Raw genomic sequence first — 14,195 nt, 5'->3', positions numbered from 1 at the left:
ACATAATGTGCAGAAAATCTGAGCGAGACAATGTATGTTTTTTTAACAGTCAGAGCAGAGCAGTGCATTTATATTTCCACAGTCGCTGCAACATCCAACATCATCAGCAATTTGAGAAGAGGAGTAAGTCCTGTCTCGTGCTTTTACCTGCTCTAGAACGTTCCTTTTCCGTCACTCAGATCAGACTCACTTTTGCACAGTCTCCTCCTCCAAATCATAACCTTGCCAGAAACCTGTACAAAACCGTAAAACCATGCAAATAGAAAACAGATCATAAAGCTTCATATCTGCATCATGTAACCAAAGATACAATGTTAAATATGCTATCACAACGTAATATATGAATATTACATTAAAGGCACCAAAAATATTAAAATAAGGCATAATTTAGGCATTGATAAGTAATAAAATGTGACTTAAATTGATGCTTCGGATTTGAGAAACATAAAAAGAAAATGTCACATCGTCGATGATAATGACGTCAAAGTAAAAAGGTCCTCCTGTATTCAAAGGACTATTCAACTCACGTCAATCAAATCTGTAAACAGTGAGTGAGTGGAAACCACGAAATCTTTGTTTTTGACCATAAAATGACGGCTTGTTTGGTGTTCAAAATCCTGCCAAATGTTGAAAGAAGACGCCCATCGACCAGCCCAACGCTGTTTCCCCAGCCCAAGGCTGTTTCCCCAGCCCAAGGTGATCAAAAGAAGCACAATTGGGCGGAAACCAGCCCAATCTGACAACACTGCCCCCAGTCAGCTGCGGCTCCTAATTTAATCAGAAATTCAGAAAAGGTTACAATGGTTTTTATATTCAATGTCTTGAAGGGCTCAGTGGTCTGAAAGTCAGACTCAATTTGATGAAAGTGAATTACTTTAGTTTTTGGATCTGTCCTTATATTTGGTTTAAATGTAATAGTTCTACAGTCGTCAGAAAACTGTCCAACAACTGGGAAAACACGGAAAAGAGTATTTGTAGTTTTATAATCCACTGTATTAGTCTGATTATAAGACAATCCTGATCCAAGACTATTAAAAAAAAAAAACTTTTTGAAGACCAAATTTTATTTAACCTTTTAAATAACCTCTCTTGTCTTATTTACAGCAAGCAGCAGTGTTGGTTTTTACTGATAAAACATTTTATATATTCATCATCGCTTCTGATTTAAACAGTCTGACTGAAGCAGACAGCACATTATTCCTCCTTTCTGTGCGGAAGTGTCAAATGACGCGTTACACGCCCCTTTTTTTCTGAGAGCATGTTTTAGTCCCGTCTCGTGATAAATGGCTATGGACAAAATGAATATTTTTTGTCTTAATTTTCGTTAACGAAATTAACACTGATCTGTTAGCTATGACTGCTAGCATTTTTAAGACCATCTTTTTGGGCTCGCCGTCTTCGGACATTACCCTCTGTGACAGCGCCTTTCTTGGGTGCTTTACAGTTGTTTAATGACTCTGCCGCATTGATAAGCATAAATATAACTCCGCCTCAGTTGTTGGTTAACTATCGAGCCACATTGTTCCGGGTGATCGCCGTGTCTCTCCATCTTTCATCCTCCTGGCTCTGTAGTTGGCGCTGTCTACTGTTGTGAACGTATATTGGCATTTTAAAGGTCCAGACCCTGAATATAAGACGATCCCATTTTTTCAGATGCATGTCAAGGACAAAAAAAATTGTCTTCTATTCAGACCGGTATTTCATCAAGGCTCAATCCATTTCAAATTTGATTACCTTACACCCTCTGCAGTGTCCTTGTTGCCCACAGCTCTCCCGCCACCATTACACCCAAACTAATCATTACTTCCTGTGTGTGGTTGGAGAAGTTTTCCATGAACAATAAGCGTTTGTGTTTTGCTGAAGTTTATGACTGGAGTTTGTTTCTTCTCTGTGTTCGGGTTGGTTGTCTTGTGACTGGTCTTTCATCTGCTGGTTGTTAGTGTCCACTATTTTAGTTTGGTATTTTTTTCCAGACATTCAGCATGTGATCTCTGACAATAAAATGTTGTCGTGTGTGTGTGTGTGTGTGTGTGTGTGTGTGTGTGTGTAGATGTCAGCAGCCTCGAGAATGTTTTTTTTCACACGTTGATCAACATGGACGGGATTCTAACGCCACTCTGTGAGGCTGGACTTGAACCTGATTCATGCTCAGACATAGTTTATGTAAATTTAAGCCGTTGTAATCATTAAAACTTGTTGGTTGATATGTCTGCAATGACGCCTCCAAAACACTAGTGGGCAGTGTAGTTCTCAATAACACTGTGTTGAGCTTTTCTTCTTTTTTTTACTTCAAACTATGGAAATGAATCAATAGGTTGGAGCTGGAGTTAATACATGTTGAACAGCAGTTACATTCAGTCACACGGCAACACAAAAAATATGAACACAGAAAATGCCTCCAGACATTCAGACTGTAGCAGCGAGCTAAACTAGCGTGAAGCACAGTGACCTCCATAGCCAGTTATTTAAAATCCCATACAGAAAACTAAACTGATGAACTGCAGAGAGTTTGTAGCTTTTTCTCATTTTGAAGTCTTGAAAATTGTTGAGCCTTTACGTGTGCAATGTAAATAAAGTATAAGTTATTATTGCAAAGCTACCAAGCGGACCTTGCTGTATGGTCCGTGTCCACACCAAACCTACAGTTTAAATCTGATGCAGAGGTATACACCAGGCTTAATTAAGTATTGTAAAAAATTATACTTCAGATTTATGACTTATTTTCACGAGCAAAATTCTCTTTTAAGTTGACAAACATTAATTCATGATATAATTCAAACTGGGTTGACAGAAACTCTCTTACCGTTGACTTGTGTACATGTTTCTTCCAAAATATGGTCCCTTGTTGGTCCACTATAAGGGGGAGAACAATAAACCATAGACTGTATAAAAAGATGGCCGACATGACAGCTCCCTAAAAGTGAAGCCAAACCCTCTCTATCGCCCCCTGCTGACTGGCTGCAGTATAGGACATAAAGCCCGCCTCCTCCATGTTAACAGATGGGACATGAGTCAAACTATAAAATCACAATACACATCAGATAACTTTTCTCCAACATGGTTTCTGTCATTATAGTTAGTTCTTATCATTCTGATTTATGTCCCAAGGTTTCATTTTTCTGAATTTCACTTTTAATTAGTTATTTGATGTAAAAAAGGGGGTGTGACCTCGTGATTGACGGCTCTGTCGAACACAAATCTTTGAGGACGCTTCATTTCACGGGTCATGTTCAAGATGTGCTCAGAGAAGAACTCTCAGCCTTCAGCAGTGTCTCTGCTTTCAGCTTTGTTGTGCCTGAAGCAGAAGTTCAAAGGTGAATGTCACGCTTGGAGTTTAGTTTCACTCCCACCTTTCTGCTCTTATTTTCACTTATTATAGTGATCTGATCTCCTGTGTGCTATTGAAGCTGTGAGGGAACTGAAGGTTAACGTTGATACAAACTAAAGACTTCCTGCTGCACCTCATTAAAAGCTTCTTTAGTAAAGCAGCTACAATACATGTCGCCTCAGTCCTTGAGGTGAGCGACTGACTGCAAATGAATGTTCAAGTTATGAAGACGGAGTTTTTACACTTTTTCTCTGAAGATCAGTTTCAAACATTGCAAGAGAGGAATGAAGGACACGAAGTACCGGAAACGGGGGATGGGTGGATCACCAACACCTAGAGTATCTGTTTAATCAATACTTATTCTTGTTTAGAGTATCGATTCTAGGATTAAACATCAGTATGCCCCTCGCTTTGCACATAGACTGTAAATAAGAAGTGGACGTGACGTCACCCATCGGTTTGTGAAGTTGTTTGGAGCCAGAAGTGACCTTATTTGGACAAGAGGGTACACATTGCTATGACTGCGTCGTGGTTCGCAGGTAGTGTATCCTGCTTTATCGTCTGTTTTACATTCAATGCGAGCATCATTTACTAAATGAACATCATGCTGTGTTGAAGAAGACTTAAAATATTTACTGAGGGAACAAATCATGAGAGAATGAACATTTGTATACAATCAGACTTCTTTGTGCAGCCAGCGGAGTCTCCCTCTGCTGGTCATAAGAAATAATGCAGGTTTGAGGCCATGTCACGCTTCACTTCTCAGGCTGAGAGGTTACGTCCACTTTGCATTGTTTTCCTCGCTGCTTCAAGGTCTGCTGGTTTAAACCTTTCAAGTTCACATGGTTTCCTTTAGTGCTCCACTTTCCTCCCACACGCAAACACTTGGACACTGTCCTTGACCACAGAACAGGCTCAGGATCAGGACGGAGCAAAGAGAAGAACATTTAATTTGTAGAACAAAAAATAAACCTTGGACTTCAAAAAATCTACCATGGTTTGTGACGGTGTTAGACTGGCACAAGCTGGGATATATAATACTTTATTTAGCAGTTCATGGCTGCACACGCTCTCTTTTAATGATGATATTCTCTTTCATTTCAAAATGGACTTCTCCGAGCTCCTGTGTTTGTGTAACGTGATTAGACAGAGGAGGGAAAGCAGCAGTGATGTAGGACATTTGAACATTTTATAACCTGCAGCACTTTTCGGGCTGTTTCTCCTAAAAAACCCACAAAGGCACGTCAGGTGCCTGAAGCGCAACAACAACAGCAATGTGCAAAAAAAACTGTTGTAAACAAGTGGAGAGCAGCGGCGCTCGCTGCAGAGAAGGTGACGGGGGCGATCGTCCCCGAGCTGCTGGAGCTAATATGAGCACATTCGACACAAACAGCACAGCAGGACAAACACTGCAGTGATTAAGTTATTTGTTCATTTGCATTCATGTTTGTGAGATTTAAAAGCCAGAAACAATAATATTCTTGCTCCTTTACACGCCAGTCTGATCAGTGATTAGAATTAAACCAACTTCTTCAAGACAGTAGCCTTCAGAGCAAGCTGCACTGTACTGACACCGCTGAGCTATTATGGCTGCAACATGCAACTACAGAGAAGCAAAGAAGCACTGGGAGCCGAGTGCACCAGCTGGGCGTACGCCTGGTCGTAACATTACCTCCGACTTAGAGAGTTACTGCAGACTTTAAATTACGTCGTGTGCACCAGTTAGACTTAAGCCCTGTTTGTGTTGCACCCGGGTGCATCTTTTACGCCTAGGATGGAGCAGGCGTACGTTTAGAAAGTCAGACTTAAATCCACGGTGAAGAAAACTGTAAAAGTAACAGTCACAAAACTTAAAAGAAAACACAGTGGCAGTGCATCTTGTTGTTTTACAGGATAAATTAAAGGGCATTAAAACGAGAGAGTCATCAGCTACAACCGGTGTCAGAAAGGCTTGGTACACTCGGTGTGAATTCCTATCAAGAAGTCGGTCGTAGCTAAGCCAGATGTAAGAGATAAGACCTATTTTTTTACCCCCAGCTGGTGCACTCGGCTCCTGGTTGTGAGGCAACAGCGCCAACCACTGCACTGTGCAGCCACTTCATGTGATGTCAACTTGTCTTCCTTTCAGTTGAGTCATTTTTGTAAGTTGGAAAACTTTACCTTACACGACCTTAAACTTGTGGGTACCAGCTTAGTTCAGCGGTTAAATAGTGCATCCCATGTGCCGAGGCTCAGTCCTCCATGCAGTGGCCCCTGGCTCAACTCCCACCCTCGGCCCCCTGCTGCGTGGCGTCCCCACTCTCTCCTCTCCTGCTTCTGACGCTATCCACTGTCCTCATTCTCTTGATAAAGGCTCGCAGGGCCAAATAAATGATCTAAAATCATGACAAATAGTTTTTACAGTGTGAAGTTCTAACAGGAGCAACATTTATGTAGAGGTCTCCTCCTCTCAATAACAAACTAACTCAGTACTTAAAACAAGTAAAAAAAACTGTGTATCTCATTATTATTTCTCCTCATTCTTTTCTCTCTCAGTTCTCTCTGTTTACAGGTTGTGAATAAACAAGTAGAATCTGCAGGTGTGGGACTGGATTTTGGGATCTGAAGTGTTCTGGTTTCCAGTTGTAGTCCGTTTGAAGTCCGAGAAGTATTGGCCAATCACGTTTCAGCAGGCTTTGTTTGGATGCAGGAAAAACAGTCTGTGGAGTCTTGAAAGTCTTAGCCGCAAGTCGTTTGTCTCTAGCTGCATGTCGTTTGTCTCTAACCCCAAAATTGAGGCAGTCGCTCCCAGAGGCTCTATCCTGCCTGACAGAAAGCTTCAGACATCAGTCATTCCCAGCATGCATTTGTTCATTTCTCGAAAGGGTTTAACCTGAGCCAAGCAAACAAAAGAGATCACATCGATACAGGGTTAGTAGTCTAGAGCTGTGATTGTTCTCGTCTCGCGCTGGTATCAAATTAGTTTTCGGATCCACAGCCGAGCAAATTCAGGTATAAGCATTGGAAAGACAATGGTTTCGAATCATCTCCAGTATAATCATTCCATTTATGTGCACTTCAACTTTAGAGTGGCTGGATTAGGGGTCAGGGATTAATGTCCTTCTTCCTTAGAGTTAATAACAAAGTAATCGGAGGCCCTCATCACACTGGAAACATAAAGTAGTTGGGATAACAGACTTAAGAAAGCTCTTGCTCTCATTATGTTTCCCTCTGACCACTCGACACACCCCTGGTGGTACACACCGAAGAGGAGTCGTGCCCTGCCCTGCATTCACTTCACCATTTACATCCATTAATGTCGGGACTGTCCGCACTCATCCAGGCGTCTTTGCCAGACTCTCTCCAGGCCCAGACACGGAGTCGAATGTCGTTTTATCTCACTTTTATTTCATGTGAACCGTTCGTACTTTTAGCTCACTGCACTGGAAAAGATGAGGAAAAATGTGATGCTGAAAAATGTGCGTCACATTGTCAAATATAACTCCGCATCACCATGGAAACTGAGTAACAGAGTGTATCAGTGGGTGTGTTTTTTTTTCACAACTGTGTCTCTCTCTCGCACACTTTTCTTTTCATCTCATCTCTCTCCTCGTGTCTCGCTTTAAATATATATATTTACGCACACATATTTCTGGCTGAATAGTATCACTTGTTGTGTGGAAGTATTTTGGGAACAGCTGCATTTTACAGGGCGGAGGGAGGAGAGGAAACGTGACGAGTAAAGTTAGAATAAAAACATGGAAGGTGCTCGGTGTGAGGCCACGCCATCGTCAGTCTTTGTTATACATTAAGAATAGCTGTGTTGCAGCGTGAGTCTCACTCAATGGAGTTTAGAAGCTTTTGAAACAATTTCATTTATATTCCTTTTATTGTCACATTAATGATGCTGCAGTCAATGCAGTCTGCCGTTCTTCATCTACAGACATGAAGCACCACTCTTCAAATATGGAACAAATTTGACTTCCACTGAAAGAGTCGCTGCTTCGTTACGTCTGTGCACTCATTTATTTATAACTGACCTTAATTTTTTCTCCTGAAAATGCTCAGTGGATTGCAATTGTTTGTCTTTCAGTACTTTTTCTGACGTATACCAGACAAATTAAATGATTAAAGTCCGTCTGTTTGTTTTTGAAGTCACAGACTGTGTTACGACCGGTGATAAAGGACCCAGCAGCAGAACACAAACTCTGAGGTTTTTGGATTGTAGTGAGGTTTTATTGCAGGGAAAGGTGACCTGGCAGACGAGGCGAGGTTGTGAGCGTGGCTGGTGGAGTGGGGCAAGGTGAGGAGTTGAGGATCCGACGAGCAGGTTGAGGCCGACAGCAGGCAGGAAGGCAGATAGGGAGTGATAATCCTATGGCAAAACCGAACAGGGTGAGAGTCGAACAATACAGAGCAAAAAACTTCTTAGATATCAAAATCAGTGAAAGGCCTGAGACGTATTCCACCTCAAGGTCATGAGGTCAAGGACAGGTGTGAGGAGAATTCAAAAGGAGTAAGGAAAAGACGGCCGCGGCGCTCAGAGAATCTGACTGCACTTACACTGTGACTGATGTCACGTGGCTCTGCCGTGTAAAAAACTACAATCTACCGATGATGGACTACAAAAAACGCATCTATCTCCTGGTGTTTTCCGTGTTGTTTCGTTCAGTCATATTGATGCATGTTTTCCATAGACTGTATAAATAAAGGACGTGGTCTCAGTGACGTCACCCACTGGTTTCTGAAGAAGTGTTTTGAAGGCCGAATTGCGCCGCTGCTGGGGGTCGCCATTTTGGAAATGCCAGAGCCGGCTAATCCAGAGGCGGACAAAGAGGCGGAGCGCGACCAAGCTGAAGCCTATAACTGAGGACTATGGACGGGGCACATGAATCAACCAGCTACGGCTGTATAGCTAGGCTATATGCTCCTCAGCGTAGCTAGCGGTTATTATCCATAGACTGTATAAGTAATGAATGAGCTAGTTTGACTTTGCCAGGAGGAGATTCTGTCGGTGACTGACTGCAGGTGTTTAGTTATCAGACTAAAGAAGTAGCAGACTCGCTGCTCGCTCGCCCGGTGAGAGAGCGGCGAGCCGACACGTAACGGGGACGTTAAAATAACCTCTAAACTCCAACAACTCTTGTTGTTCAGTGTCTGTGTGTCTGTGTTGACGTCTAGCAGACAGCCAGTAGGATCCACCTGTCAATCAAGTGAGCCGGCCCTAATATAATTAAAACAGGTGTGTTACAAAAAAAATCCCCCCCCGTACAGTTATCTTAAACAATAAAATTAGCTATTCATAATAAAACCGTTTTTTGTACCAGGCTGTAAACATGTTTATTTCTGCTGTAAACATGGGCATTTTCCCATCTGCTGTCATGTAATTTCTTGTTTTCTGGAGCCTCAAGTGGACACTCGAGGAACTGCAGTTTTTTGCACTTCCACATTAGCTTCATTTTTCAACACCGGAGGTTGCTGCTTAGTGTTTTCATGACCGAGAGGTGCGTGACTATAAATGTAGCTGCCGCAAGGAATTGTGGGTCATTATTTTCTCCTCTTCTTTCGTAAAGGATGGCCGAGTGGTTCCTCTGCTAAAGGAGATAATAAAGGAAGCGATGAAGCTCCTTTAGGAGTTAGGAACCTTCCTAACCAAAAAGCACTGTTTAACAGCAGCCTTGGTATCTTGCAAGGTCACTACTTACAAGACTACAACTAGATTCCGGTTCAGCTTATTTCCCATCATGCCCCAGGTGAAAATTTACAAGAAAAACAAACAAAGGAGCAGAAACAGAAAAAGCTTTTGGCCTCAGCTGCCCGTGTGTGTGCAGTGGTTTGTGTTATCTGCACTGAGGTCGAAATGTGTTTACTATCAACAAGGTTTCTGCTTCCTGTCTGGTGCTGCAGAGAGCGCTCCTATTGGTTGTCGAGTTTAGAGAGCTCAGACTTGAGTGTTATGAAAACCTTCCGCCATATGATCGAGAAGATGCCCTCAACTACAGCAAATATGTTAATTTAATCACTGTTGGAAAATTGCCTGCAACAGTGAAATGGCTTTAAAGGTAATTTAGTGTAAACCCAGAACTTAGCTACATTTGTAAATGCATTTGTAGCTGTTTTGTTGTGTGTTAAATGTACAAAAGTCCTGGCTTGGCTTCTTAAAGGGGCAGTGTAGAGTTGTCTTAAAACCTATTCTTGGTAATGTGATTAGAGCAGCATCTGTTTATGTGGGCACTAGAAGTTGTTTGTTATATTACTCCAGCTCCAACAGCCTAACAGTCAGTAAACCAGCTGCCAAAATACCATACAGGGTGCTGAGGTCAGAGGACTACCCATCGCTGTGAGTTTTTACAGGCAGGTCATTTGTCATCACCACATCTGGAGTCATGGACGATAAACAGCTAACACTAGTGAGACCGCTTCCTTTCTGTGATGCAAGTTAACACTGAGAATGCAGCAAAAATAAAAGAACAGGTCAAGAAACACAAGCGGTCACTATGGTTTAAACAAACCTCCAGCACAGTGTATCACCTACATTGACCATAGTTTTGTTCACACAGTTTCCTATGCAATTAGCAGCGGTGTAAAGAAATATTCTACTCAAGTAGAAGTACTGATACTTGACTGAAACTGTACTCAAGTAAAGCTACTTGTGTAAAAAATGACTCAAGTAAAAGTAAAAAGTAGCTCACCTAAAAAGCACTTAAAGTAAAAGTTACTTAGTTACTCTTGTCAAAGAGTAAGATCTTTTGTTTAACCAGAAACAGCTGTGACATCACTCTCTTCATAGCCACCAGACTCCATTGACAGAAAGCGTAATTTTACCTCGCAGAACACGGGGGTAGCTGATGGTCTACCGCTGCCTCGATCGATTAGTCTGTTTTTGTTATTCATTATTAGTCATGTCCCAATCCAGGGGCTGCAGCCGCATTTGAAGGCCGATTGCATCACATAAGCGCGTCGAAGGCTGTCCCATTCGAGGGCTCCTTCAGATGCGGCCTACAAATGCGTCCCCTACTAAACAAAATGGCGGACTTTTAAACAGCCGAGAAATACACTTTAAAATGTGAACGTTTTTGGTTTCAGCTCAATCGAATATCAAGTGTTACATATGTTTAAGAAAATGAAAGGGCCCTTGAAATAAATTATCTTTAAAATAATAGGTTAACTTACGCATCGTTAGTTATGCTAGCTAGTTAGCCCACTAGCTACCTGTTGCTAGGCGACAGGAGCGGCTTTTGGTGATGCAAGGGTAGACCAGACTGTCTCATTTCAGTTCGGCTTTAACGGTCTAAGCAGCTATGAATGGAGCATCCTCCGTGGACCGCCTCCTTCGAATGCTGCAGCCCGTGGATTGGGACAGAGCGATTGTGTGGTGTTGTAAAGGGTTAGTTCTGTTCCCAACTTAAACAAAAAACTTCCTTCAGTCTGTGTCAAAGGTGGTGTTTCCTCCGAACTCTCTTCTGTCCCATTCATGGTTCACTAGCGTTATGCATCGAGCCCGGGAAGTTGCAGCCCAGCTCTCCTTCTTCTCTGTTTTGTTGCGATGCATGACACTTTGATCTGATTGGCCTGTTTTTGATGCGATGCATTTGATTAGTGTTTGGTCCAAGTCAGTTTTTCTTTCTAGCTGGCAATATCTGTAAATCTGAGAATATCTTACTCAGTAACGGAGGGATGTACACATGTAGCGAATTACTTAACTTTCAAACATACTTTAATGAGAGTAAAATGACTGACTGTGTCTGCTGCAGAACTCTGGGGTACCTCAGAGACAGGTCATGGGTGCTGTAACATTTCACTCCATTTGTTTGCTGTACACGTCTAAAAATATACATATACATCCCACATTTCTTATTTGTCATGACAGTCCCATGAGCAACACGACCGGTGCGATGTTAAGAAACAAGGCGTTGTCTCTGTTAAAGCGTGTTTGTAACATCGTAGCAACAAGTGTTGATGGAGAAGGCGACAGAGCGCAGTAACCAGCCTCTGCAGATGAATGAATGCATGCAAATGAGAGCAGAAGAGAATGTGAGCCGAGCAAACATGTAAATGAGCATTACATACAAATAGGACTTGATGATGTTGTACTGTTATAGACAGACAGTGTTATTAAAACAATAATTCCCCTTCAGATGAAAGTGCGGCGTTACATTTCCCCTCAGACGAGATGAAAATGCGGCGCACACACGCTTGTGCACACTTGTTTGTGTGCTGACGGAAGAGTGTGTTAGAGAGTGCTACAGACAAGCACGGAGGGAGGAAAAGCATTCCCATTAGAGCGCCCATTAAGTCTGATTACAAGTGATTACCGTCTGTCTGGGAGAGATGACCAGCCCGGTCCTGCCGCTGAATTAATGACATAAACAAATATTTTCCTTTCTCACTCTCATCATAATCCAACCACATCCTGTTTCTTCTTCTTCTTCCCTTGAGTTCTCCTCATGACCTTACCATGACTTCCACAGATTATTTTTGTAAGGACTCAAACCTGAGCGTTCTCTTCTGCCTCGCTGCACATGCTGTTTTTGTCACATGTTGTTTTATTTATGGCCGCTTTTCTCCCAAAATGCCGCTCTTCGCTTTGGGGTCTGACTCAGAAAAAGGAAGATATACTGCCTCATTTGTGGGCCACCGGTCCAAAAGGGAAAAGACATTTATACTGGGATTTCTCTGCTGCGTGGGAGCGAGTATTTGTGCTCGTAACCACATGTGTAAACCACCAGAGGTTTTTTTTTTTTAAGCAGCTGTAGAAGCCTCTTTCTTCATGGGTATGAGCTGCATATAGGTCAACTAAGCCGGATGTAGCATTCTGAGTGCATCCTGCCGCACAGACGCAGCACAAAAGGTGTCATAACTACTCTCAGCACTCTATTGTAATGTATTTATTTCCTTTTAACTACTTGATAACTATGTGTGATTGGAAACAAAGGCACATTCCTGGATTGTACATGTTTTTAATGAGATGCTTTTAAACTTTAAAAACCAGAGCCTCGAGTTAATTTTTAAAGCCACAGCAACATGTTTGTTTCTCGCCCTCCTGACGACTCTCTGGTTTTCTTTATAGCTGGACTGTGGTTTAAATCTCCCTTGCTCATTAGTCTGTGTGTTTTTCTAGGTGTTTCTCTCGGGGAGCTCAGCAGCTCCTCAGCGCTGCCTGGAGTCAGACTTTACCACTTCCTCTGGTAAGACCTTCATGTTGCTCAATTCCACACAGCCAGACTCCTGCAGCCTGCTGAATGCCAATACACAGAGTTTCTCTCTCAGCTAGACCTCCCTGCTGTGGCCAAGGCACACACACACACACACACACACACACACACAGAAAATATCCATGTCTCTAGCGGTCCCGAGTCGTGATGTAAATGTAATGAAGCTGTAATCTTGGTACTGATCCAGGCGAGATCATTATGTGCCAGACTGGTGATGTGTCAGTTCATTCGGCCTCATGTCTCTAAATTTGACAGCAGCAGACTGTGCATGTGGGCGTAGGGGAGGTATCATAGGTGCAGGGTGATATGTGGTTAAAATTAGCATAATTTTAATGGTATTATGAATATTTCTCCATATTGTGTCTGCAGATGTTTGAAAGATCAAATACGTTCAGTGCAGCAACCTGTGCTCCAGTGTTACATCAGACAAAACTCAAACACAGAACCTTTCATTATGATTCTACAACATATGATACAACTGTGAAGTCAATATATGATGATGTGAAATGAACATGTATTGCATAATTTGGCTCTAAGTGACTGACAGGTATAAAACGTGTTAGACTCAGTGATTAGATCGCTTCAGCCAGAAACAGGCTGTAATGACTGCAAGTTTATCCAAACGTCTGATCAAAGCATGTCAACAAAAAGTTCTTGCTGTTTCCACTGACAGGCTCAGATAGTTATTTTAAGTGTCTGACAGCATCACAGAAAGGATCCCTACAGAGAGAGACCTTTTAGACAAAGAGGAAGATTTTTATTGAAACCAGAAACCGCCTTTACTTCGCTCTTTTCAAAGCCTCCAGACTCCATTGAAAAAAACTCTAATTTTACATGCAGAACACAACATTGCTGGTTTACCAAATCTCTGTTGTTTTTTTTATTGTGTGACTTTGTGTGTGGAGTTCAAGATTGTTAGTTCAGATCAAACACAATAATTTGTAACCCAAAATTGCAGTAAAGACCAGCGCTGCACGATTATGGCCAAAACGATTATCACGATTATGAATTTTAGGAACAACTTTTTTTTAATGTACTTTCAATACATCTTTCATCACATTTAAATAAACAAAGCAACACTTTCACTTCCCTTTTGTGCTGCATTCTGGCTTGTGTTCAAATTTGGCAGGAAACTAAGACTTAAAATTAGGTTCTTTACCTGGATTTAGGTAAAGAACCTAATTTTCATCTTCTAGAGGCAGAATGCAATGCTATTTGCATTGTTAATTTCAGTGTGTCTTTGGGAGTTGGATCCCTACAGACATAGAGTAGCTCGTTATCATGCTGCACTTTTTCAGCTGCTTGAACAAGTTAGTTGTGTTGCTTTGAGGCGCAGACGCAGATTTCATTCACTCTAAACATCACTCGCCCTTAACCTGAAGTATCTCCTAACAAGTGATGATGAGCCGTTTCGAGGGTCCGGAGTGACTCGCTCTCTTCCTGTTTTAGCGTTACAACGAGCAGCGTTCAAAACGTGACTGAGCGTCAGCAGCTTTCATCACACGTTTGCACAAACAACACTTCAATGACGCAACAGAGAAGTGCAATTTGAGGCATTCACGAGGACAGCTACACATTCTCTTCCTGTTTTAAACCACTGCTGTAACCATGACAACCACCGATGCATCCGGCTGAACGTCTCCAGTTAACATGGTCACTCAGTGAACTGTAAC

At 42.2% G+C, this 14,195-nt stretch overlaps 1 protein-coding gene across 2 annotated transcripts in view; it reads left to right on the top strand.

The window, feature by feature from the left end:
• thrb (thyroid hormone receptor beta) overlaps positions 1-14,195 on the top strand; it is a 156,680-nt gene that overhangs the window by 71,299 nt on the left and 71,186 nt on the right. For both annotated transcript variants that reach the window (XM_069681018.1, XM_069681017.1), the window contains exon 2: positions 12,429-12,495. The gene's annotated coding sequence lies outside the window, so the exon portion shown is untranslated. The remainder of the gene's footprint in view (positions 1-12,428; positions 12,496-14,195) is intronic.

This window comes from Semicossyphus pulcher, unplaced genomic scaffold, assembly GCF_022749685.1.
Source record: "Semicossyphus pulcher isolate SPU_LCO1_2020_fin unplaced genomic scaffold, fSemPul1.0.p SCAF_5, whole genome shotgun sequence".
NCBI lineage: Eukaryota > Metazoa > Chordata > Actinopteri > Labriformes > Labridae > Semicossyphus > Semicossyphus pulcher.
The sequence above is the reverse complement of the archived record's forward strand: the minus strand, read 5'-3'. Positions and strand labels throughout refer to the sequence as shown.